Source organism: Dasypus novemcinctus, unplaced genomic scaffold (genome assembly GCF_030445035.2).
Source record: "Dasypus novemcinctus isolate mDasNov1 unplaced genomic scaffold, mDasNov1.1.hap2 scaffold_192, whole genome shotgun sequence".
In the NCBI taxonomy this organism is placed as follows: domain Eukaryota; kingdom Metazoa; phylum Chordata; class Mammalia; order Cingulata; family Dasypodidae; genus Dasypus; species Dasypus novemcinctus.
In genome coordinates, this window is record NW_026688169.1 from 318521 (window position 1) to 342669 (window position 24149).

Consider the following 24149-nt stretch of genomic DNA (forward strand, 5'->3'; position numbering starts at 1 on the left):
GACATGTTTCACTAGCAGATTTTTTTAAAGAGACAACCTTGTGACTTTGAGTCCATTATGGGTTTTCAACCAGGTTTTATCAAGGAGAAAATGTGGGCCCCTTCCCATGCTCTTTTGTTTTTACTGTATATGGAGGGGAGGGGACCTGTGAAATGTCAGATGAATGCCCCTCTGGTGCATCCTGCCAGCTGTGGACCAGAATGTGTCACTTTATTAAAGAGTGTGTGTAGAGTTGCTGGTTTACTCACAGTACTGTCTCTGGGGGGTGTTAGTTTACTTCATTGCTTTTTTGTGATTTCCTTCATTTCAGACTTTTTCTCTTCCTTCCCATCCTGCCTCCCATCTTTGCCCCCTCTGCTGAATGCCACTGTGCATGCATTTGCCTGCATGTGCATGTATGCAAAGTGCCACTGTGCACACAGGGCCCTAGATTTGTGCAAACTAAGTTTCTCCCTATGTTTCTGAGAAGCCCTAGGTGTCTCCTCTGTAGCACAGGCAAATACTAATGCTGCCTTTAACTTCCAAAAGATAGCCCACTTGCACCTGTTCAGCAGGCAGGTTCACATCTGTCATCAGGTCTGTCCACAGATCACCATCAGTCATAAGCTGGAGGTAGCAGTAGGGGAGGCTGCAGACCTTTCCTTAGTTCAGGACAGCCCATGTGCCCACCCACAGAGCACCAGGGCACCTGGCCTGCTGGGCCCCCCATCCCAGGAGCTTGTGGTGGTCTGAGCAGAAGTGCCCAGTGCCAGCAGAGCAGTCCCCAGATGGGGCAGGAGGCCAGCTCTTGTGGTGACTCGCTGCAGGAGGATGGTGAGGGAGAAGCAGTGTCTGTTCTTTAACTGATGGCTGAGGAGATTACCCACCTGTGGCTCTTTAAAAGACACCTCTTGGCTCTAGGAGTTGCCACATTCCATGGCTCAGTGCTGCAGCCCTAGCTGTGGTTTGATTCTTGGGTGCCTGGGATGGGGAGATCATGAAAATCACCCTCTACAGACAGGCACTATCAAGATGATTTGGTTCCCTTTACACAGTCAGCCCTTACCTGGCAGGTGTGGGTGAAGCCAGGGAAGGGGCAGGCATGGGCCGTGTCTGAACTGAACCCCAGGTTTGGGAAGCATCTTCCTCTCCAGCTGCACATCCTCCCTGATCTTATTTTGTAATACATATTCACCAACTAATCCATCCAATAGTGGGATCCACCTGCAGACATTTCAAACATGCAACTTTTACATGAAAGAAAAATTTCATTGCTTTTAATTGCCTCAACCAAGATTCCAGGTCTTTGGTGTTCACTAGTGTAAGCCCTAGCCACATTTGGCTATTAAATTTCAATTAATTACATTTTTTTTTCTTTCAGAGAAGAAGCTGTAAATGTTTTGTAGCTGCCAGCAACTGTTTCCTGTGGAAACCTGGGGTGCCAGCTTGCACAGATCCTGTTCTTTGGGGCTGCATAGCTCCCTTGCTTTGTGTTATTGAGGACTTCCTCTTTGTGCCCTGCATGCACCCCCCTCCAGTTTGGGGCTCTCTAGGTGCAGTGGCCATTATCTCCCCCTGGGGGACCCTGTGCCCCCAGGTCCTGGGGACTCCGTGATAGGGAATGCTGTTATATCTTTCAAATTTTTGCAGTTTCTCTCCATCTTATTTTATGAATCATTTGTATGCAGGCCTATGAGCCCCTTATAGATAAATTTTCATTTTTTAGGATGTTGTGCTTTCATTTATACATTTGTTGAAAATTTGTGAAATTCATTCTACTTTTTTTGAGAAAGTATAAGAACTGCCCTTGTCAAAATAAATAGGAGATACAAGCACAACAGATAAGTTTACTAGACCTGATATGGAGACTTTCATGCTAAGTCCATATCAGAAACCAAAGCCTAATTAAGTTCCTGTCTCTTGTAAAGGGTCCTTCTCCCTGAACCTGAAATTGGGGAGCTGGTTGCTCCCCTTTTTTGTTCTGTAGCCTACTTCCTCTAAGTCAATATTAAGCCAAGTAAGGCACTCTGTAAGACGGTATTTCCTTTTTTTTTTTTAAGATTTATTTATTTCTCTCCCTTCCCCCCACCCCAGTTGTCTGTTCTCTGTGTCTATTTGCTGCATCTTTGTTCACGTCTGTCATTGTCAGCGGCAAGGGAATCTGTGTTTCTTTTTGTTGCATCATCTTGTGTCAGTTCTCTGTGTGTGCAGCACCATTCCTGGGCAGGCTGCACTTTCTTTCGTGCTGGGCAGCTCTCCTCATGGGGTGCACTCCTTGCGTGTGGGGCTCCCCTACGCGGGGGACACCCCTGTGTGGCATGGCACTCCTTGCGTGGATCAGCACAGTGCATGAGCCAGCTCCACACGGGTCAAGGAGGCCTGGGGTTTGAACTGTGGACCTCCCATGTGGTAGATGGATGCCCTAACCCCTGGGCCAAGTCCACTTCCTGATTGTATTTTCTTTAAGACTACCTTGTTCTGCCTATATGAGCCTTACTCTTGGGTTGAATGCTGCCTAATTCATGAATCACTTAATAAAGGTGTGAAATCCAAAATGTTAATTACCTGGGTATTTTTTTGCACAGGTTCAGTGATGAGAACAGAATCTGAATGCCACTGTGAAGGGCTCTGGAGATAAGAAGACAGAAGGTTCATGCTGAAACCTTTCAGCATGCTCTCCTCTCCACCATCTCTAAGGTTCATGAGTGAGCCCCTCTTGGATCTGAGTTCCACTCATTTGTGTCTGTGCTCTCCAGTCTCACTAGCTTTCAGTCCAAAGGTCAGTGGGTCAATCTTTTTAATGAGAAAATTCAAGTTTTGATCCTAAATCTCTAGCCTTATGGTTCAGTTCAGTTTCATGTTTGCTATGGCTGGTTTCTTTGACCTGTGCACAAGTTAAGAAGCAAAATGATATGACTTATTGGACTTACTCCACTCAGCTAACATGGAGTTGAAGAAGGTCAACCACCACAACATGGAGCCTAGAGTGTCTACAACTAGAAGCGGGAAGAGTGCATCCAGTACCCATGTGGAATCTAAGCCCTCACTTGACATAGGTGTGCAATGGACACAACCAATCCAATGTCCACAGAGGAAATGTGAAATGGGTGTGGGAATGGTAGCCATGGGGGCTGCTGGGTGTGGGGAACGGGAGGAAGAGATGAGATGTGGAGGCGTTTTCGGGACGTGGAGTTGTCCTGGATAGTGCTTCACGGACAATTACGGGACACTGTAGATCCCCCCAGGGCCCACTGGATGGAACGTGAGAGAGTCTGGGCTATGATGTGGACCATTGACTATGGGGTGCAGTGATGCTCAGAGATGAACTTACCAGGTGCAATGGATGTATCACGATGATGGGAGAGAGTGTTGCTGTGGGGGGAGTGGGGGGCGGGGGCGGTGGGGTTGAATGGGACCTCATATATATTTTTTAATGTAATTAAAAAATAATAATAATAAATAAATATTTAAAAAAAATAGAACTGATGAAAGTAGTAGCAAAAAAAATAAAAAATAAAAAAAAAATAAATATGATGTCATCTGTTGATTTTTCATAAAGTTCCTTTATTACATTGAGAATGATTTTTCAATTCCTAGTTTACTGAGTGTTTTTATCATAAAAAGGTGTGAAAATTTGTCGAATGTCTTTTCTGTGATCATATGCTTCTTTTCCATGATTCCATTAACAGAGTGTACTATATTAATTTATTTGTTATGATTAACCAACTTTTCACAGCTGTAATAAATACTATTTGGTCTTGGTGAATATTCTTTTTAATATGCTATTTTATTAATACTTGGTATTTTAGAAGTTAGTTGAGGATTTTCACATCTGCCTTCCTAAGGATAATGAAGTCTGTAATTTTCTTTACTTCTGGTCTCTATATGACATCAATAAAATTGAAATTATGGCCTCATGGCCTCCTGGAATGAAAAAAAAAAAAAAAAAAAAGAAGCAAAATGATAAAGATGGATCCCCATTCTCTTAAAATTTTAATTCTCTATCCTATGGCACACTGGCATATTATATATATTCAAATATTATGGAGTTGGAAGCTGTACATATCGAACAAATTGGCAATATCTAACAAAGACAACCTAGAATTTTAATGTTAATTATGAGAAACATTCCAAGTAGACAAAATTATTCATCTCAGAGATGTGCTCCCAAATGTGATATCCCAGCCAAACAGTCAAATGAGATGCCTATTTCAACGGATGCTCAGAGTATGTTAGCAATATTTTTAAAGTTTCATTAAATGATTCTTTGAAAAAGGCAAATGAGAAATTAAAAGCTCATGAGATATCTGTTTTCTGTATATCTGTTTTTTATGTTTGATTAGTAGCTTAAATTGAAAGTATAAACTCTGTAAGTGTGTCTGTCTTTATGTTTGATGCATATTTTCCTACATCTGAATATTATTTCCAAATTAACTTATAAAACTCCTGCAAAGAGCTCTATTCAAATTGACTTAGAGATAAGTAAGCATTTACATATAAATTAACACTCCTAATGTTACACAGAGCCCCATGCATAAGAGTGTACCCCCTAAGGAGAGCCACTCAGAGCAAAAGAAAGTGCAGCCTGCCCAGGAATGGCACCACACACATGGAGAGCTGACACAGCAAGATGACTCAACAAAGAGACACAGATTCCCGGTGCCGCTGATAAGGATAGAAGCAGTCACAGAAGAACACACAGCGAATGGACAGAGAAAGCAGACAACGGGGAAGGAGGGGAGAGAAATAAATAAATCTTTAAAAAAAAAGTACAATATAAGCATATAATTTCACTCTACATGGGTGTGTTCTTCCCAACTCTATGTAATTACTGATCAAATAAACTAAAACTATATCTATTAGAGCTTAAGTTGATTTTATTATTTTTATTATTTTTTGGCTTTTAAAAAAATACTACATTAAAAAAATATGAGGTCCCCATATTCCCCCCATCCCCCTCATCTCACTCCTTCCCCCATAACAACAATCTCCTCCATTATCATGAGATATTCATTGCATTTGGCAAATACATCTCTGGGCACCGCTGCACCTCATGGTCAATGGTCCACATCATAGTCCACACTCTCCCACAGTCCACCCAGTGGGCCATGGGAGGACATACAATATCCAGTAATTGTCCCTGCAGCACCACCCAGGACAACTCCAAGTCCCCAAAACACCCCCACATCACATCTCTTCCTCCCACTCCCTACTCCCAGCAGCCACCATGGCCACTTTCTCCACACTAATGCCACATTTTCTTTGATTACTAATCACAATAGTTCATGAACAGAATATCAGTAAATCCACTCTAATCCATACTCTATTCCTCCATTCTGTGGACCTTGGAATGGTTGTGTCCACTCCACATCCATATCAAGAGGGGGCTTAGATTCCACATGGATGCTGGATGCAAATCTCCTGCTTTCAGTTGTAGGCACTCTTGGCTCCCTGTTGTGGTGGTTGACCTTCTTCACCTCCATGATTATAATGAAAGAAAAATTATGTTTTCAAGATTGTTACATTGAAGAGAGTTTCCAAGATCTTTTTGATCATTTAAATACGTTTGCAAGATATGTTTTGTTAAAGGAAAATAAAGTTTTATCTTAAAATTTAAAGTAAAAAAACTGGTTGTTGTAGAAAGAAACGGGAATATGTAGGACAATCATGAGTTGATATAGAAAGTTGAAGGTTTGCAGAAAATGGATTTTATTTGTCATGGGACAGGGTGGCTAAAATTTGATAGGTTTATAGATTTTTAAGAGTTCTCCCATCAGACAATATCTTCATACAGTGCTTCATACAAAATCACTTCATACCATGGTTTTCTCTCTGTTCGGTTAAAGTTTTCTTGTATTATTTGTCTGTTCTTAATAAGAAGTTATAGAAGGTTTTCCTTAACTGAGTGTCTTGTTTAGAAGGCAAACTTTCTGTATCACCTGTGCTCTGTATTTACCTTATCACCCTTTCTTGTTGTAGAAAATAAGCCTCAGTTTTGAAATAATTATGTTTCTTTTACAATCATGCTACCTCCTATCTTTAGTTTTACAACGTTTTATTTTGTTTTTTAATTTTTTATTGAAGATTATCATTCATATGTGAATATCCATAAATAATAAGTGTATAGTATAAGTTGTGAACTTACAAAACAAACATGAATATCATCATACAGGGCTCCTATATATTACCCCAACAGCAGTACCTTGCACTGTTATGGAACAATAGTTACAAACTATGAAAAAGCAGTGTAAAAATATTACTACTAAATATAGCCAATATCTTACATTTGGTGTACTTTTCCCCCAACTCACCCAGTTAATGACACCCTGAATTAGAATTATGTACTTATTATAGTTCATGAGAGAACATTTTCATATTCTGTTAGCCACAGTCCATCTTCTACCACAGGATTCATTGTTTTATACAGTCTCCTGTTTTGTACAATCCACTCAAAGTGTATAGTCAGTGGCTCTCACGTCCATCGCAAAGTTGTGCTATCATCACCTCAGTCAATTTTAGAACATTTTCACTACTTGAGAAGGAAAAATCCCATATCCCTTTATACCCCCTATTATTGTCCCTTAGAATTGATATAATATCTTTGCCATTGCTGCAAATATTACAATATTATTGTTAACTCTACTCTGTTATATGCAGATGGTCTCTTCTTGTGCATGGCACTTTTTATAATACTTTTTGCACAGGGAGCCCATTTGCCATCTTTGGCAGCCCTAGGTGGGCTGCTCTTGTGGTTACTGGCAACCTACCCTTAGTTCCTGAAAATAAGCATAGCTCAAACAAAAGGACAGGTGAAATTTTCCGTGTGTAATCATCCAGGGGGCACTCCATCCTTGTAGCAGTTCCCCCTCTGTTTATACACTCTCCTTACTCTTGAGGAGGTTTAGCTTCTGGAGCTGCTTCCTGCTGAGTGTGGATGTTGTAACAGGTCCCAGTGGAGGAGCAGAATCTTGCCCTAGCTATGGTAAGGTATACTTGACTGTCAGCACACTGACAACAGAATCGTTCATAGCTCTGTGCTATGATCATTTGCAGTTTAATAGCTTCTAAGCTTTTACTCATGAAGTACACCAAGCAGTTAAGAAGGCAGGGACCACATTTTAAGAGCATGATACCAATTATTAGGGGACTTATTATGGGTAAGAACGATGATAATTTAGGCATAGAGTTTTTGATGGATTCTCATATCGATTATGCAGGAGGATTGGCAATGTTATGAAGCTAAATGGCTTGGGTGTTTAGCCCTAGCTGCACTGATGTATTTACCCATGTGCAGCAGGAGATATTGGCTACTGCACATACCCCTCTTTGTTCTGCCAGAAGATGATCTAGGGCCATATCACTATCCATGACATTTGCTGTGTCTATAGAAACTCAAATTGTTTTGAGAATTTCATCGGTGATATTGACACATTCTTCTACTGTGGCTGTTAGGTTGCCTCATGATGGGCAAACCTTCCATAGGGAGTTGATAGTCTTATGGTTAACCCTAGCCCAGCTACTTCATATCTAGGGCATGTTTATTTCTTATATGGCTAGTGGGTTGGTAAATAGAGCTACCATGACTCAGATATCCTATTGCATATTGGCTCCTTATCCAAACATTGTTTACACATTCAGACTTGGGGATCAAGCAGTCCTCCTTCTAAGCCTTCAAAAGGCAGTTGAAAATGTATCTTTTTGGTGCACACAGTACTTTCTAATTGGCTCTTTATAAAATTTGGATTTTTTTTAAAGACTCTGCAGCTGCCTGTTTTAATTAGATCACAGCAGACATTAGATAGGGGACCCAGTTTGTAAGGCAACATGATTCACAAAGCAAGTAGGAGCAGGAATTTTTCTAAGCAGCCCACATCCTTGAGTTTTTATATATTAGCTCCGACCTTGGATTTAAATAAGTATAGGACAGGTAAATAAAGGCTCCAAATTTTTTGTTCCCCTTTTAGATATTGACTGTAGCAGTTTGATATTATTGATGAATTCCAATTCTAGGCATATTAGATAATACTGGATTCACAGGTTTACTTAATTAAGGAATTACATAAACTTCTTGTGCCAGTAGGGCATTGAGTCCTCACCCACCAAAGAATGATATTTAATCAATTACCTAACTTCATATCTTGAGGAAAGAGAAAACTAAACCTAACATTAGTAAGAGGAAGGAAAAAATTAAGATTAGAAAGGAGACAAGTGGACAGGGAGGAGGCAAGATGGTCGCTGAGTGAACTTGCCTTTGCGGTCTGTCCTGGAAAGAGACGGCTGGGCGCGGCTGCAGGTTCTCCAAGGCGGGGCTTTTTCAGGATTTTGCAGGGCAGAAGTGCCTGGACATCGATTGGGTGGAAAGGTAACAGAGAGGATTGGTCTAGTAGATATAATTTGGGTTCTATTGCCCGCAGGTGAGACCCACACACAGGCTCCTCCCTATTGGGGGTGGGGGGAACCGCGGTCCTGCCCGGCGGCTCCGCTTTTAGATGACTCTGAAGTGCTAAGGAGTTCACGAGTTCTGGGCGAGCTGTTGGCGGGTTGATGCGACGGGTCGCCTTTGGGGATTGATTTGGGAAGACAGACGGTGTTTTGTTGTGAAGCGGGAGAAACTTTTGATTGTGAATACAAACAATAGCGCTTCTGCCTGAAGCCCCGCCCCCAAAAGCCCGGCAGCTGATCTCCAACCCAAATAGGCTGTAGGCAATAAAGAGACGTAATTGAGAAATTGTTTTAGGCTGCGGCAAGGGAGGGGGACAAGTCTGGAAGCTGATTAGGGAATATTCTGCGAAGCTTGGGAATTCCGGTTTTCGAATCTGTTTTCAGCATCACAGGCCGGGCTTCGGATCTGTACTAGTAAAGTGGCTGCGGTGTAGAGGCGCCCTCTTGTGGCAGTGGTTTGGAATCACAGGATGGGAGCTGTCCAAAAGCTGAAGTGAGATATACCCATACTAATGAGCCCAGCTAAGTAAGTGAATTGCAGGGTGCAGAAATAATATAGAGTTTGCGGATCTGACTTCCCCCATAGGGCTGGCACCGAACTGTGGGGATCCCTGAGGGCTGTGTTACACTGTGGGGCTCCCAGGCTTCCTGTTGACCAGATTGGAGGTTGCCAGGTCTGAATTCCCTAAACTCTGGTGGCCCACACCACAGAGACTCACACTTCTTGAGTCCTAAATATCTCAGACTTTCCATCCCTGAATCCATCACGCACTGAGGTCCATCTGAGGTCCTTACATGCCCTAGCCTTCAACGTTGGTGTTTTTTCTTTATCGTTTCATTTTGTTTTGTTTTTATTTTCATTTTGACTTATTCTTTACTTTTTTCAATTTCCTGATTGCTAACACCGCATTATCCCCTAGTCTTCTCTCACAGCGTATCCCCCAAAGTCTTTTTTTACTCAGTTATTTAAGGTTTTTTTTTGTGTGGTAGGTGCTGTGTAGTGGGTGTTTTAATTCTGGTTTGTGTATATCTGGTTTTTTTTTTTTCTTTCCCCTACCTGTTCCCCACCCTTTGCCCACCCTCTTTTCCTTTCTTCCTCTCATCCCTTCCCCCCCTTTTTTTTCTTTTTTTCTGTTGTCTCTCTCCCTCTTGTCCCTCATATTCTACTTAGTTTATTTTAACTCAATTATACAATAGGTGCGGCAGGAAACACCTCACATTTGCTGGGGTTTTCTCATCCTCCACTGCCTCATTTCTGTGTGAACTGATTTAGGCTACCTACACTATCCTCTTTCCCCTCCATCTTGATATCCACCACCATCTACTGTCTCTCCTATATTCCACCTCCCACCTCCCTTTCTTCGATCCACAAAGGGTCTAAGTCTTAATTCCTAATACCTTTGTTTTGTTTTCTGTCTGTTATCCACTCTTGAAACTATTACCTTTCTTTTCTCTTTCCCTCTCTCACGAAAACAATAGCTTTTTAGCTCATACCATATTCCTCCCATATTCAATCATCTACCTCATAATAAGTACTCTACGTACTTCTATAACTCTACACAATTTACATGAATCTAACCTCCATCCTCCCAGATCTCATATTCTTGCTTTGTTAACATATATCACCAATACTACTTTACACTATTCCCTTGCTTACACAATTGCCTTTCCCCAACACTAATACTTTCCTTTAAAGTGAACTTAACCAACAAGAAATTAGAATAAGAAGAAAAAAGTGACAAAGAGAAGATATAACACCCATGCAAAAATAACAGCTAATTAACCTCCAAGAGTAGACAAAGAAGCTAAGGAACTGATTAAATCCATCAAGATAAAGAGATGACCAGAAAGCAACAAAAATCTACAAACCAAACCAGTAATCAGGAAAACATGGCTGAATCCATTCAATGAACCAAAAATCACGAAGGGGAGCAAAACTTGGCACAAGCAATGAAAGATCTCAGAACATTTATCACCGACAAATTTGACGAAGTAATGAAAGAGGTTAACAACATGAAGACATCACTTGGAGGGGAAATTGCAGACATACGCAAAAACTTTACAGATATAATGGGAATGAACACCACAGTTCAAGAAATCAAAAATACACTTGCAGCAAATATCAGCAGACTAGAAGAGACAGAGCAGAGAATTAGTGATGTGGAAGACAGTACATCAGAAATCAAACAGATAGTAGAAGGGGTCAATAAGAAGATAGAAAAAATCCAGTTAGGGACCTGAATGACAATGCAAAACGCTCAAACATACGTATTATAGGCATTCCAGAAGGAGAAGAGAAGGGAAAGGGGTCAGAAGGAGTGTTGCAGGAAATAATGGCTGAAAACTTCCTAAATCTACTGAAAGAGACAGATGTGCATATCCAAGAAGCACAGTGCACTCCACTAGTCATAAACCCCAACAGGCCCACCCCAAGACATATACTTGTCAAATTATCCAATGCTCAAGACAAAGAGAAAATCCTAAAAGCAGCAAGAGAAAAGAAAACCATCACATACAAGGGAAGTTCAATTAGATTAAGTGCTGATTTCTCATCTGAAACCATGGAGGCAAGAAGGCAGTGGTATGATATAGTCAAGGTACTAAAGGAAAAAAATTTCCAACCAAGAATACTCTATCCAGCTAAACTAGCATTCAAACATGATGGAGAGTTCAAAATATTCGCAGACAAACAGAAACCGAAAGAGTATACCAACAAGAAACCTCCCCTTCAAGAAATTCTAAAGGGAGTTCTGCAGGAAGAAAGGAAAAAACAGGAAAGGCAGAGTTGGAGGAGAGTATAAGAGGAACAACAACAACAAAAAAGACAAAAAAAATACAAACAAAATATGACAAACACAAATCCAATAAAAATATGGCTAACACAAATAATTCCTTGAAAGTAATAACACTGAATGTCAACGGATTAAACTCACCTATCAAAAGATTCAGACTGGGACACTGGATAAGGAAATATGACCCATCCGTATGCTGTCTACAAGAGACACATCGTAGACCCAGAGACGCATGGAGATTGAAAGTGAATAGCTGGAAAACAATCATACAAGCTAACAATAACCAAAAAAAGACAGGAGTAGCTATATTAATATCAGACAAAATAGACTTTAAATGTGAAACAATGGTGAGAGACAAAGAAGGATACTACATTTTAGTAAAAGGGAAAATCTGTCAAGAAGATAGAACAATCATAAATATTTATGCCCCTAACAAGGGTGCCTCTAAATACGTGAGGCAAACACTGGAAAAACTAAGTGAAACAATAGATACATCTACAATTATAGTGGGGGATTTTAATACACCACTATCAACTCTGGACAGAACATCTCAAAAGAGAATAACCAAAGAAACAAAACATCTGAACAGTATATTAGAGGAGCTGGATCTAATAGACATATATAGATTGCTGCACCCAAACACAGCAGGATATACATTTTTCTCAAGCGCACATGGATCATTCTCCAAGATAGATCATATGCTAGGCCACAAAGAAAGGCTGAATGAATTCAGAAAGATTGAAATCATACAAAACAATATCTCTGACCACAGTGGAGTTAAGCTGGAAATTTGCAAGGGACAGAAGCCCAGATTTCACACCACGATTTGGAAATTAAACAGCACACTCTTAGAAAAACAGTGGGTCAAAGAGGAAATCTCAAAAGAAATCAATGACTACCTTGAATCAAATGATAATGATGACACAACATACCAAAATTTATGGGATGCAGCAAAAGCAGTACTGAGGGGAAAATTTATAGCCATAAATTCATATATCAAAAAAGAAGAAAGAGCAAAATTTGAAGAACTACACATTTGAAGGAATTAGAAAAACAACAACAAAGTAACCCAACAGGAAGAAGAAGGAAGGAAATAACAAAGATAAGAGCAGAACTAAATGAAATGGAAAATAAGAAAGCACTTGAAAAGATAAACAAGACCAAGAGCTGGTTTTTTGAGAAGATCAACAAAATTGACAAACCTTTAGTGAGACTAACAAAGAAAAAAAGAGAGAAGATGCAAATACACAAAATAAGAAATGAGAAAGGGGATATCACCACTGACCCCACAGAAATAAAGACTATCATAAGAAGATACTTTGAAAAACTATATTCCAACAAAAATGACAATCTAGAGGAAATGGACAAATTCCTAGAAACACATAAGCAGCCCATATTGACAAAAGAAGAAATTGATGATCTTAACAAACCAATCACAAGCAGAGAGATAGAATCGGTTATTAAAAATCTCACAACTAAGAAGAGCCCAGGGCCAGATGGCTTCACAGGTGAATTCTACAAAACATTCCAGAAAGAACTGACACCAATCCTGCTGAAACTATTCCAAAAAATCGAAACAGAAAGAACATTACCCAACTCCTTCTATGATGCCAACATTACCCTAGTACCAAAGCCAAACAAAGACATCACAAGAAAGGAAAATTACAGACCGATTTCTCTAATGAACCTAGACGCAAAAATACTTAACAAAATACTTGCTAATCGTATTCAACAACACATTAAACGAATTATACACCACAACCAAGTGGGATTCATCCCAGGTATGCAAGGATGGTTCAACATAAGAAAATCAATCAATGTAATACACCATATAAACAGATTGAAGGAAAAAAATCACATGATTATATCTATTGATGCAGAAAAAGCATTTGACAAAATACAGCACCCTTTCTTGATAAAAACACTCCAAAAGATTGGAATACAAGGAAATTTTTTGAACATGATAAAGAGTATAGATGAAAAACCTAAAGCCAATATTGTTTACACTGGAGAAATCCTAGACTCCTTCCCTCTAAACTCAGGAACAAGACAAGGATGCCCACTGTCTCTGCTCCTATTTAACATTGTCTTAGAAGTGCTTGCTCGAGCACTGAGGCAAGAACCAGAAATGAAAGGCATTCAAATTGGAAAGGAAGAAGTCAAAATTTCATTATTTGCAGATGACATGATCCTATACATAGAAAACCCTGAGAGATCTACAACAAAGATTCTAGAACTCATAAATGAGTTTAGTAAAGTTGCAGGTTATAAGATCAATGCACAAAAATCAGTAGCATTTCTGTACACCAATAATGAGCAAGATCAGGAGGAAATCAAGAAACAAATACCATTCACAATAGTAAATAAAAAAATCAAATACTTAGGAATAAATTTAACTAAAGAGGTAAAGAACTTATACACCGAGAACTATACAAGATTGTTCAAGGAAATCAAAGAAGACCTAAATAAATGGAAGACTATTCCTTGTTCATGGATAGGAAGACTGAACATTATTAAGATGTCTATCCTACCAAAATTGATCTACACATTCAATGCAATCCCAATAAAAATCAACGCAGCCTTCTTTAAGGAACTAGAAAAACTATGAAATTTATTTGGAAAGGAAAGAGACCCCGAATAGCCAAAGACATACTGAAAAAGAAAAACGAAATTGGAGGAATCACACTACCTGACTTCAAAACATACTATAAAGCTACGGTGGTGAAAACAGCATGGTATTGGCATAAGGAAAGACACATAGACCAATGGAATCGAATTGAAAGCTCTGATATAGAACCTCACATATATAGCCACATAATATTTGATAAAGCCACCAAACCCTCTCAATTGGGAGACAGTGGCCTATTCAACAAATGGTGTCTGGAGAACTGGATAGCCATATGTAGAAAAATGAAAGAGGATTACCATCTCACACCTTATACAAAGATCAACTCAAGATGGATCAAAGACCTAAATATAAGAGCCAAGACCATAAAAACCTTAGAAAGCAGTGTAGGGAAACATCTACAGGACCTTGTAATAGGAAATGGATTTATGAATATCTCACCAAAAGCACGAGCAGCAAAAGAACTAATAGATAAATGGGACTTCCTCAAAATTAAAGCCTTCTGCACCTCAAAGGAGTTTGTCAAGAAAGTAAAAAGGGAGCCCACACAGTGGGAGAAAATATTTGGCAATCATATATCTGATAAGAAACTTATAACTTGCATATATAAAGAACTCCTATATCTTGAAAATAAAAAGATAAACAACCCATTTAAAAAATGGGAAAAAGACTTAAACAGACACTTCTCCGAAGAAGAAATACAAATGGCAAGAAAGCACATGAAAAAATTATCCAAATCTCTAGCTATCAGGGAAATGCAAATCAAAACTACAATGAGATACCATCTTACACCCATAAGATTGGCAGCTATGAAAAAAACAGAAGAATACAAGTGCTGGAGAGGATGTGAAGGAAGGGGAACACTCATCCACTGCTGGTGGGAATGCAGAAGGATCCAACCATTCTGGAGGACAGTATGGCGGTTTCTCAAAAAACTAGCCATAGATTTGCCATATGACCCAGCAATACCACTGCTGGGTATATACCCAGCAGAACTGAAAACAAGGACACAAACCGATATATGTACACCAATGTTCATAGCAGCATTGTTCACTATCGCCAAAAGTTGGAATCAACCCAAATGCCCATCAACAGATGAGTGGATCAATAAAATGTGGTATATACACACAATGGAATACTACTCGGCTGTAAGAACAAACACACTACAAACACGTGTGATAACATGGATGAATCTTGAGAACCTTATGTTGAGTGAAGCAACCCAGACATTGAAGGACAAATACTACATGACTTCAATGATATGAAATAAACAAGCTGCCCTAGATAGCAAGAGACTGAACGATAGGCTTACAGGAAATCGGAGGGTGGAGGAAGGATATGAGCCGATGTCTGCAGGGGTGGAACTTAAGACGAGATGGTGGTAAGTATGAACACAAAGAAGAGATAAAATGGGGGCAAGGGGTTGCCTTTGGTTGGGGCTTTACGGGTTTGAGGGTGGCTGGGGAGGGACGGTTGGGTAATGTTGCCCAAAAGTGGGGGGAGGGAGGGGTAGCATATGAACACAGGAGAGGGTTAGGAGGTGGTGGAGAGTAAAATGCCGAGAAAATCATATCAAAATATAATAAAGAGGGTTACCTGTTTAGAATGCTCGGAGGGGAGGGTCTGATGCAGGACGGGCTCCTGGGGAATGTCTAAATGCTCATTCTGCCAGAGTGGGTGACACCATGGGGTAGAATCCCAAGTAGTGAGAGTGGGGGTGGACCCACATCCTGGGGAGGACTAATGCCACCAAATAGAGGGAACTCTATCCCTCGAGAGAAAGGGTGGCTCCCAGGGCATTGGGGCAGATGAGCAAGTTAGGCCCTAAACACTATTCCATCTATCTCTGGAAGTGGCTCCTCAGGAAACGGAGGTTGACTGTCACTGTGGGCACCAAGGTGGAAGGGAAAATGGACGTTAAATGTGTGGAACCAAAGTAAATGGGGGGCAAGGGAGGAGTTTCTTGAGAGTACACAAGGATGGATATAAAACATGTAATATTACACCATAACATATAGGAGACGACAGACTGATAATGTAAACCATAATGTAAAACATAGGAGAACTAAAAATGTAAAGAACTGTGTATCCTAAAGTATGCACCATAATGAAAGCACAGATATTACCATGTTAGAAAGCTAATATCTCAGACTCTGTACATCACCTTAAGTAAATATGTTGTGAATAGGGTGTAAGAGTATCGCTGTGGAAGGAAAAAGGTGTTGTGGTGAATGTATGGGAGTGTTGTATATTATATATATGCATTGCTGTGGTCTAGGACTCCTACGAAGAAACGCTGAATAATTAGGGGGGGGGGGAAAAAGGATGGGATGTGGAATTTTTTCAAGTCAACATTCTTTATCTAAGTTCTTTATCTAACTTTATCCAAGTTCTTTATCTATCCTTTAAACCCACCGCTATATGCCATTCCCTAGTAAGGGACCATGACATTATATTGGGCTTCAAATTTCGGGGAGTTCTGGATCACAGAGTGTTTCAACAATGGCAATGGAGGGATACTGGTATGGGATACCAATGACAGGTGATATATGGCTGACAGGGAGCTGTACAGAACATATGTCCAGGGTGCATGGTAATGATTGGATATACTCATAGTGGCAACAATTAAAAACCCAGCAGGGGGGGTACTGGGTTCCTGGCCAGTGGTGCTCTGTTGTGGTCCCTAGGGGAGCAGCGATAGTCTCCCAGGTACAGCGGTGGGGACCGGGAGGGAGTGAGGGTTCAACAGTGAGCCCCTGATGCTAATGACTATGCTTGTGAGCTGATAAACCTAAAATAAGAACAAGGCCTAGAGCAACATTGTGCCTGGGAATTTCCTCCTGTCAGCCTTCATGTTACTCAAATGTGGCCAGTCTCGAAGCCAAACTCAGCATGTAAATGCAATGCCTTCCCTCCAGCGTGGGACATGACACCCGGGGATGAGCCTCCCTGGCAACGAGGGACCACTATCAAATACCAACTGATGATGCAACTGGAAAAGGACCTTATATGGAAGGTTCAATGCGGATCAGCAGAATATCCATGTCTACATAAAACAACATGACTTTAAAATGCTTTTTGACCTAAAGTAAGGGGGAAATGGAAAGGAGAAATGAGTCTATATGGCTACAAGTTTCTAAAAAAGAGTCTGGAGGCTGGCAGAAGGATTGCCCTCATGCACAACTGAGCAGAGTCAGAGAGACAGATAAAGCAGATGCAACCCCCAGATATTGGTTCCTATGAAGGCTAAAGAGACCCATGAGAGTTATGGTCATGGCCGATGGGGTTTACTACCAGGGCAGATGGCCCCTCTCTGGAAATGGTGTTTATGTGTGATGAATCTGGACTCAGATGGGATCTCCCTTCATAAGACTTTCATACTAATCTGCTGGAGGTGCAGTTAACGTTGGGGTTTAAGATATAGTTAGGGGATTTGAATCTCTGGACTGATAATGTGATAGCCAGGTCCTGAGCCTCAACAGACTCCAGCACCTACAATCTGATTTATTGGACTTACCACACTCAGCTAAGATGGAGTTGAAGAAGGACAATCACCACACCATGGAGCCTAGAGTGATTACAACTGAAAATGGGAGGATGGCAGCCAGCATCCATGTGGAATCTGAGCCTCCTCTTGACATAGAGGTGCAATGGACACAACCAATCCAATGTCCACATAGAAGAGGTGGCATTGGATTGGGAAAAGTGGACATGGTGGACGATGGGTATGGGGAAGGGCAGGAAGAGATGAGAGGTGGGGGCGTATTTGGGATGTGGAGCTGCCCTGGATGGCGCCTCGGCGGTGATCACCGGACATCGTGGATCCTCACAGGGCCCACTGGATGGAATAGAGGAGAGTATGGGCCATGATGTGAACCATTGTCTATGAGGTGCAGAGGTGCCCAAAGATGTACTTACCAAATCCAATGGATGTGTCATGATGATGGGAACGAGTGTTGTTGGGGGGGGAGGGGGGGGGTGGGGGGGTGGGGTTGAATGGGACCTCACATATATATTTTTAATGTAATATTATTACAAAGTCAATAAAAAAAAAAATAAATAAATAAATATTACTTAAACATCCTGAAAAAAAAAAAAAAAAAAAGACCATAAAAACCTTAGAAAGTAGTGTAGGGAAACATCTACAGGACCTTGTAATAGGAAATGGATTTATGAATATCTCACCAAAAGCATGAGCAGCAAAAGAACTAATAGATAAATGGGACTTCCTCAAAATTAAAGCCTTCTGCACCTCAAAGGAGTTTGTCAAGAAAGTAAAAGGGGAGCCCACACAGTGGGAGAAAATATTTGGCAACTATATATCTGATAAGAAACTTATAACTTGCATATATAAAGAACTCCTATATCTTGAAAATAAAAAGATAAACAACCCATTTAACAAATGGGAAAAAGACTTAAACAGACACTTCTCCAAAGAAGAAATACAAATGGCAAAAAAGCACATGAAAAAACGTTCCAAATCTCTAGCTATCAGGGAAATGCAAATCAAAACCACAATGAGATACCATCTTACATCCATAAGATTGGCAGCTATGGAAAAAACAGAAGAATACAAGTGTTGGAGAGGATGTGAAGAAAGGGGAACACTCATCCACTGCTGGTGGGAATGCAGAAGGATCCAACCATTCTGGAGGACAGTATGGCGGTTTCTCAAAAAACTAGCCATAGATTTGCCATATGACCCAGCAATACCACTGCTGGGTATATACCCAGCAGAACTGAAAACAAGGACACAAACCGATATATGTACACCAATGTTCATAGCAGCATTGTTCACTATCGCCAAAAGTTGGAATCAACCCAAATGCCCATCAACAGATGAGTGGATCAATAAAATGTGGTATATACACACAATGGAATACTACTCGGCTGTAAGAACAAACACACTACAAACACATGTGATAACATGGATGAATCTTGAGAACCTTATGTTGAGTGAAGCAACCCAGACACTGAAGGACAAATACTACATGACCTCAATGATATGAAATAACCAAGCTGCCCTAGATAGCAAGAGACTGAACGATAGGCTTACAGGAAATCGGAGGGTGGAGGAAGGGTGTGAGCCGATGTCTGCAGGGGTGGAATTTAAGACGAGATGGTGGTAAGTATGAACACAAAGAAGAGATAAAAGGGGGGCAAGGGGTTGCCTTTGGTTGGGGCTTTGCGGGTTTGAGGGTGGCTGGGGAGGGGCGGATGGGTAACATTGCCCAAAACTGGCGGTAGGGAGGGGTAGCATACAAACACAGGAGAGGGTCAGGTGTTGGTGGAGAGTAAAATGCTGAGAAAATCATATCAAAATATAATAAAGAGGGTTACCTGTTTAGAATGCTCGGAGGGGAGGGTCTGATGCAGGACGGGCTCCTGGGGTATGTCTAAATGCTCATTCTGCCAGAGTGGGTGACACCATGGGGTAGAAACCCAAGTAGTGAGAGTGGGGGTGGACCCACATCCTGGGGAGGACTAATGCCATCAAATAGAGGGAACTGTATCCCTCGAGAGAAAGGGTGGCTCCCAGGGCATTGGGGCAGTTGAGCAAGTTAGGCCCTGAACACTATTCCATCTATCTCTGGAAGTGTCTCCTCGGGAAACGGAGGTTGGCTGTCACTGTGGGCACCAAGGTGGAAGGGAAAATGGACATTAAATATGTGGAACCAAGGTAAATGGGGGGTAAGAGAGGAGTTTCGTGAGAGTACACAAGGATGGATATAAAACATGTAATATTACACCATAACATATAGGAGATGACAGATTGATAATGTAAACCATAATGTAAAACATAGGATAACTAAGAATGTAAAAAACTGTGTATCCTAAAGTGTGCACCACAATGTAAGCACAGATGTCACCTTGTTAGAAAGCTATTGTCTCAGACTCTGTACATCATGTTAAGTAAATATGATGTGAATAGGGTGTAAGAGTATCACTGTAAAAGGGAAAAGGTTTTGTGGTGGATGTATGGGAGTGCTGTATATTATATATCTGCATTGCTGTGGTCTAGGGCTCCTGTGAAGAGAAGCTCATTAATTAGGGGAAAAAAAAAAAAAGAAAAAGATAGGATGTAGAATGTTTTCCAAGTCAACACGTATTCTTTATCTAACCTTTAAACCCATCGCTATATGCCATTTCCTAGTAAGGGACCCTGACATTATATTGGGCTTCAAATTTCAGGGAGTTCTGGATCACAGAGTGGTTCAACAATGGCAATGGAGGGATACTGGTATAGGATACCATTGACAGGTGATATATGGCTGACAGGGAGCTGTACAGAACATATGTCCAGGGTGCATGGTAATGTTTGGATATACTCATAGTGGCAACAATTAAAAACCACAGCAGGGGGGGTACTGGATCCTGGCCAGTGGTGCTCTGTTTTGGTCCCTAGGGGAGCAGCGACAGTCTCCTAGGTGCAGCGGTGGGGACCGGGAGGGAGTGGGGGTTCAACAGTGAGCCCCTGACGCTAATGACTATGCTTGTGAGCTGATAAGCCTAAAATAAGAACAAGGCCTAGAGTAGTACTGTGCCTGGGAATTTCCTCCTGACAGCCTTCATGTTACTCAAATGTGGCCAGTCTCGAAGCCAAACTCAGCATGTAAATGCAATGCCTCTCCCCCAGCGTGGGACATGACACCAAGGGATGAGCCTCCCTGGCACCGAGGGACCACTATCAACTACCAACTGATGATGCAACTGGAAAATGACCTTATACGGAAGGTTCAATGCAGATCAGCAGAATATCCCTGTCTACATAAAATAACATGACTTTAAAATGCTGTTTGACCTAATGTAAGGGGGAAATGGAAAGGAGAAATGAGTTTATATGGCTACAGGTCTCTAAAAAAGAGTCTGGAGGCTGTCAGAAGGATTCCCCTTATGCACAAGTGAGCAGAGTCTGAGAGACAGATAAAGCAGATACAACCCCCAGGTATTGGTTCCTTTGAGGGCTAAAGAGACCCATGGGAGTTATGGTCATTGCCGATGGGGTTAACTACCAGGTCATATGGCCCCTCTTTGGAATGGTGTTTATGTGTGATGAATCTGGACTCAGATGGGATCTCTCTTCATGGGACTTTCATGCTAATGTGCTGGAGGTGCAGTTGGTTTTGGGGTTTGGGATATATTTGGGGGATTTGAATCTCTGGACTGACAGTGTGATGGCCAGGTCCTGAGCCTCAGCAGACTCCAGCACCTACAGTCTGATTCATTGGACTCACCACACTCAGCTAAGATGGAGTTGAAGAGGGACAACCACCACATCATGGAGCCTAGAGTGATTACAACTGAAAGTGGGAGGATTGCATCCAGCATCCATGTGGAATCTGAGCCTCCTCTTGACATAGAGGTGCAATGGACACAACCAATCCAGTGTCCACAAAGAAAAGGTGGCATTGGATTGGGAAAAGTGGACATGGTGGCTGATGGGTATGGGGAAAGGCAGGAAGAGATGAGAAGTGGAGGCGTCTTTGGGACATGGAGCTGCCCTGGATGGTGCTTCAGCGGCAGTCACCGGACAGTGTAAATCCTCACAGGGCCCACTGGATGGAATGGGGGAGAGTATGGGCCATGATGTGGACCATTGACCATGAGGTGCAGAGGTGCCCAGGGATGTGCTTACCAAGTGCAATGGATGTGTCATGATGATGGGAATGAGTGTTGCTGGCGGGGGGAGAGGTGGGGTGGGGGTGGTGGGGTTGAATGGGACCTCATATTTTTTTAATGTAATATTTTTACAAAAAAAAAAAAAAGAATGGACCACAGTAGCAAGTAGGTCAAAGGTAGACCAGTTAGGGAGCTACCACAGTAGTCCAGGCAAGTGATATGGTGGATTAGACAGAGCAGCAGCAGTTAGGGGAACCAGGTGGTCGGGTTCCACACTTATTTGAAGTAGCTGTTGCTGGATTACTGTGGGGTAAGAAAGTGACACAATCCCAACTCTAAAAGACAGAAGAATGAACAAACAGGAGGAATGCACCTATGGATTAAGTAGACTATTATTATTCTAATAATGGAAGAACATAACATTGATATAAAGACAGTGGACACAAGAGGTTCTGAGGTGAGGGAGAGGGAAGAATAGGCATTACATGGGGCATTTTTCAAACACTGGAATAATTTTGCATGATACTGCAATAACAGATACATGTCATTATACATTTTCTCAAAACTTATAAAAATGTGCTGTGCAAAGTGTGAAACAATGCAAACTATAGACCATGCTTAACAGCAATGCTTCAATATGTGCTCATCCCATGAAACAAATGGACCACACTAATGAAGGATAATGTATATGGGGAAAAGTGTGTTAGGGGGAGGGAGTAGGGTATATGGGAACCCCCTATATTTTTGATGGAACATCTATGGCAACTAAAGCTCCTTTAAAAATAATGAAAATAAATTTTTTTTAAATTGTGACATTGAAGCAGAAAATCAATGGAGTTGTGATGTTAGGCAAGAGAAAGACTGGGGTATCATCAAAACTAGCTGATATTTGAAAACATGGAAACAGATTCTGAAGAGAGAGTGCACTGAATGAGATCCATAAAAAATAAAAATGATACACAGCTCTTCACCAAATTTTAAAACTATAGATCTGAAAATAAGAAACTATAAAGGCAAACTATAGACAGAGAATAGTATTTACAAACTTAACTATGACAAAGAAAGAACACATACCTAGACTATCTGAAACTCATATCTGGAACAGCTATCTACAATATTGGGAGTAGATATGGCTCAAGCAGTTGAGCACCTGCTTCCCACAAGAGGTTCTGGGTTCAGATCCAAGTACTTGCTAAAATAAACAAAAATAAAAAACAAGCAAACAAAAGAATTTCAGGGGAGCCCATGTGGCTTGGTGGTAGAGGGCTGGCTTCCCACTAATGAGGTCCTGGGTTCAACCCCTGTGCCAAATACCAAAAAAAAAAAAAAAGCCCATAAAAACACAGATATCTAGAATAAATCAAAAGAATTTCCAAAATTCTCAAAATTCAACCATGAAGAAACAATCCTGGGAAGCGGCTGTGGCTCAATCACTTGGGCTCCTGTCTACCATATGGGAGGCCCTGGGTTCTCATCCCAGGGCCTCCTTGTGAAGGCAGGCTCACCCACAGGCTGCGGATCACTGCCCAGCCCACAGGCACTGCAGAGAGCCAACTCAGCCAGGTCATGCAACAAAGGGGGAAGACAAGCAAAAAAACCCACAGAAGAGTGTGCAGAGAATGGACACAGCAAGCAAGCTGCAAGGGTGGAGGGGAAATTTAAAAATTAAAAAAAAAATCCAATTAGAAAATGGGCACTATATATGTGCAAACATTTCACCGTAGTAGATGAATGGATGGGAAATAAGTACAGGAAGAGATGCTGGATATAATTAGTCATTAGGGAAATGCAAACTATACCATTATGATATATAACTACACACTATTAAAACAACTAAAACATAAGGTGACAATACCAAATGCTGGTGAGAATGCAGAAAAACTGAATCACTCATACATTGCATAAGGGAATGTAAAATGGTACAGTCACTCTGAAAACTCATTAGCAGTTTCTTATAAAACTAAACATAAACTTATCATACAGCCCAGCAAGTGCACTCCTGCACATTAATCACATAGAAATCAAAACATATGCCCAAACTAAAGCCTTAGTTTGTTGTTTGAAATGATCTAATCAAATGGATAAATCTCTAGCTAGGCTAAGCAAACATAAAATAGAGAAGATAAAAATTACCATTACCAGGAATGGAAGAGGGGTCATCACTACTGCTTCCACAGACAGTAAAAGGATAATCAAACAAGACTATGAACATCCTTAGGTCCAATAATTTTATAACTTAGATGTAATGACTCAAAAGTTCTTGGGAGGTGCAAATTATCAAAATGAACACAAGAATAGATCATCAGTGCTCGCTTCGGCAGCACATATACTAAAATTGGAACGATACAGAGAAGATTAGCATGGCCCCTGCGCAAGGATGACACGCAAATTCGTGAAGCGTTCCATATTTTTATGTATATGAGGTGCAGAGGTGCCCAAAGATGTACTTACCAAATCCAATGGATGTGTCATGATGATGGGAACGAGTGTTGTTGGGGGGGCGGAGAGGGGGGGTGGGGGGGTGGGGTTGAATGGGACCTCACATATATATTTTTAATGTAATATTATTACAAAGTCAATAAAAAATAAAAAAATTAAAAAAAAAAAAAGAATAGATCATCAGAATAGCCCTATAGCCATTAAAATTTTGAATCAATAATTAATAACATTCCAAAAAACAAAGGACCTGG

The 24149-nt window shown here is 41.0% G+C and overlaps 1 non-coding gene across 1 annotated transcript; it reads left to right on the forward strand.

Moving 5' to 3' along the window:
• The first annotated feature begins 23764 nt into the window (after positions 1-23764).
• Positions 23765-23871, forward strand: LOC131277620 (U6 spliceosomal RNA). Its single transcript, XR_009184761.1, has one exon. It is a non-coding gene; the product is annotated as a U6 spliceosomal RNA (small nuclear RNA).
• The last annotated feature ends 278 nt before the right edge of the window (positions 23872-24149 follow it).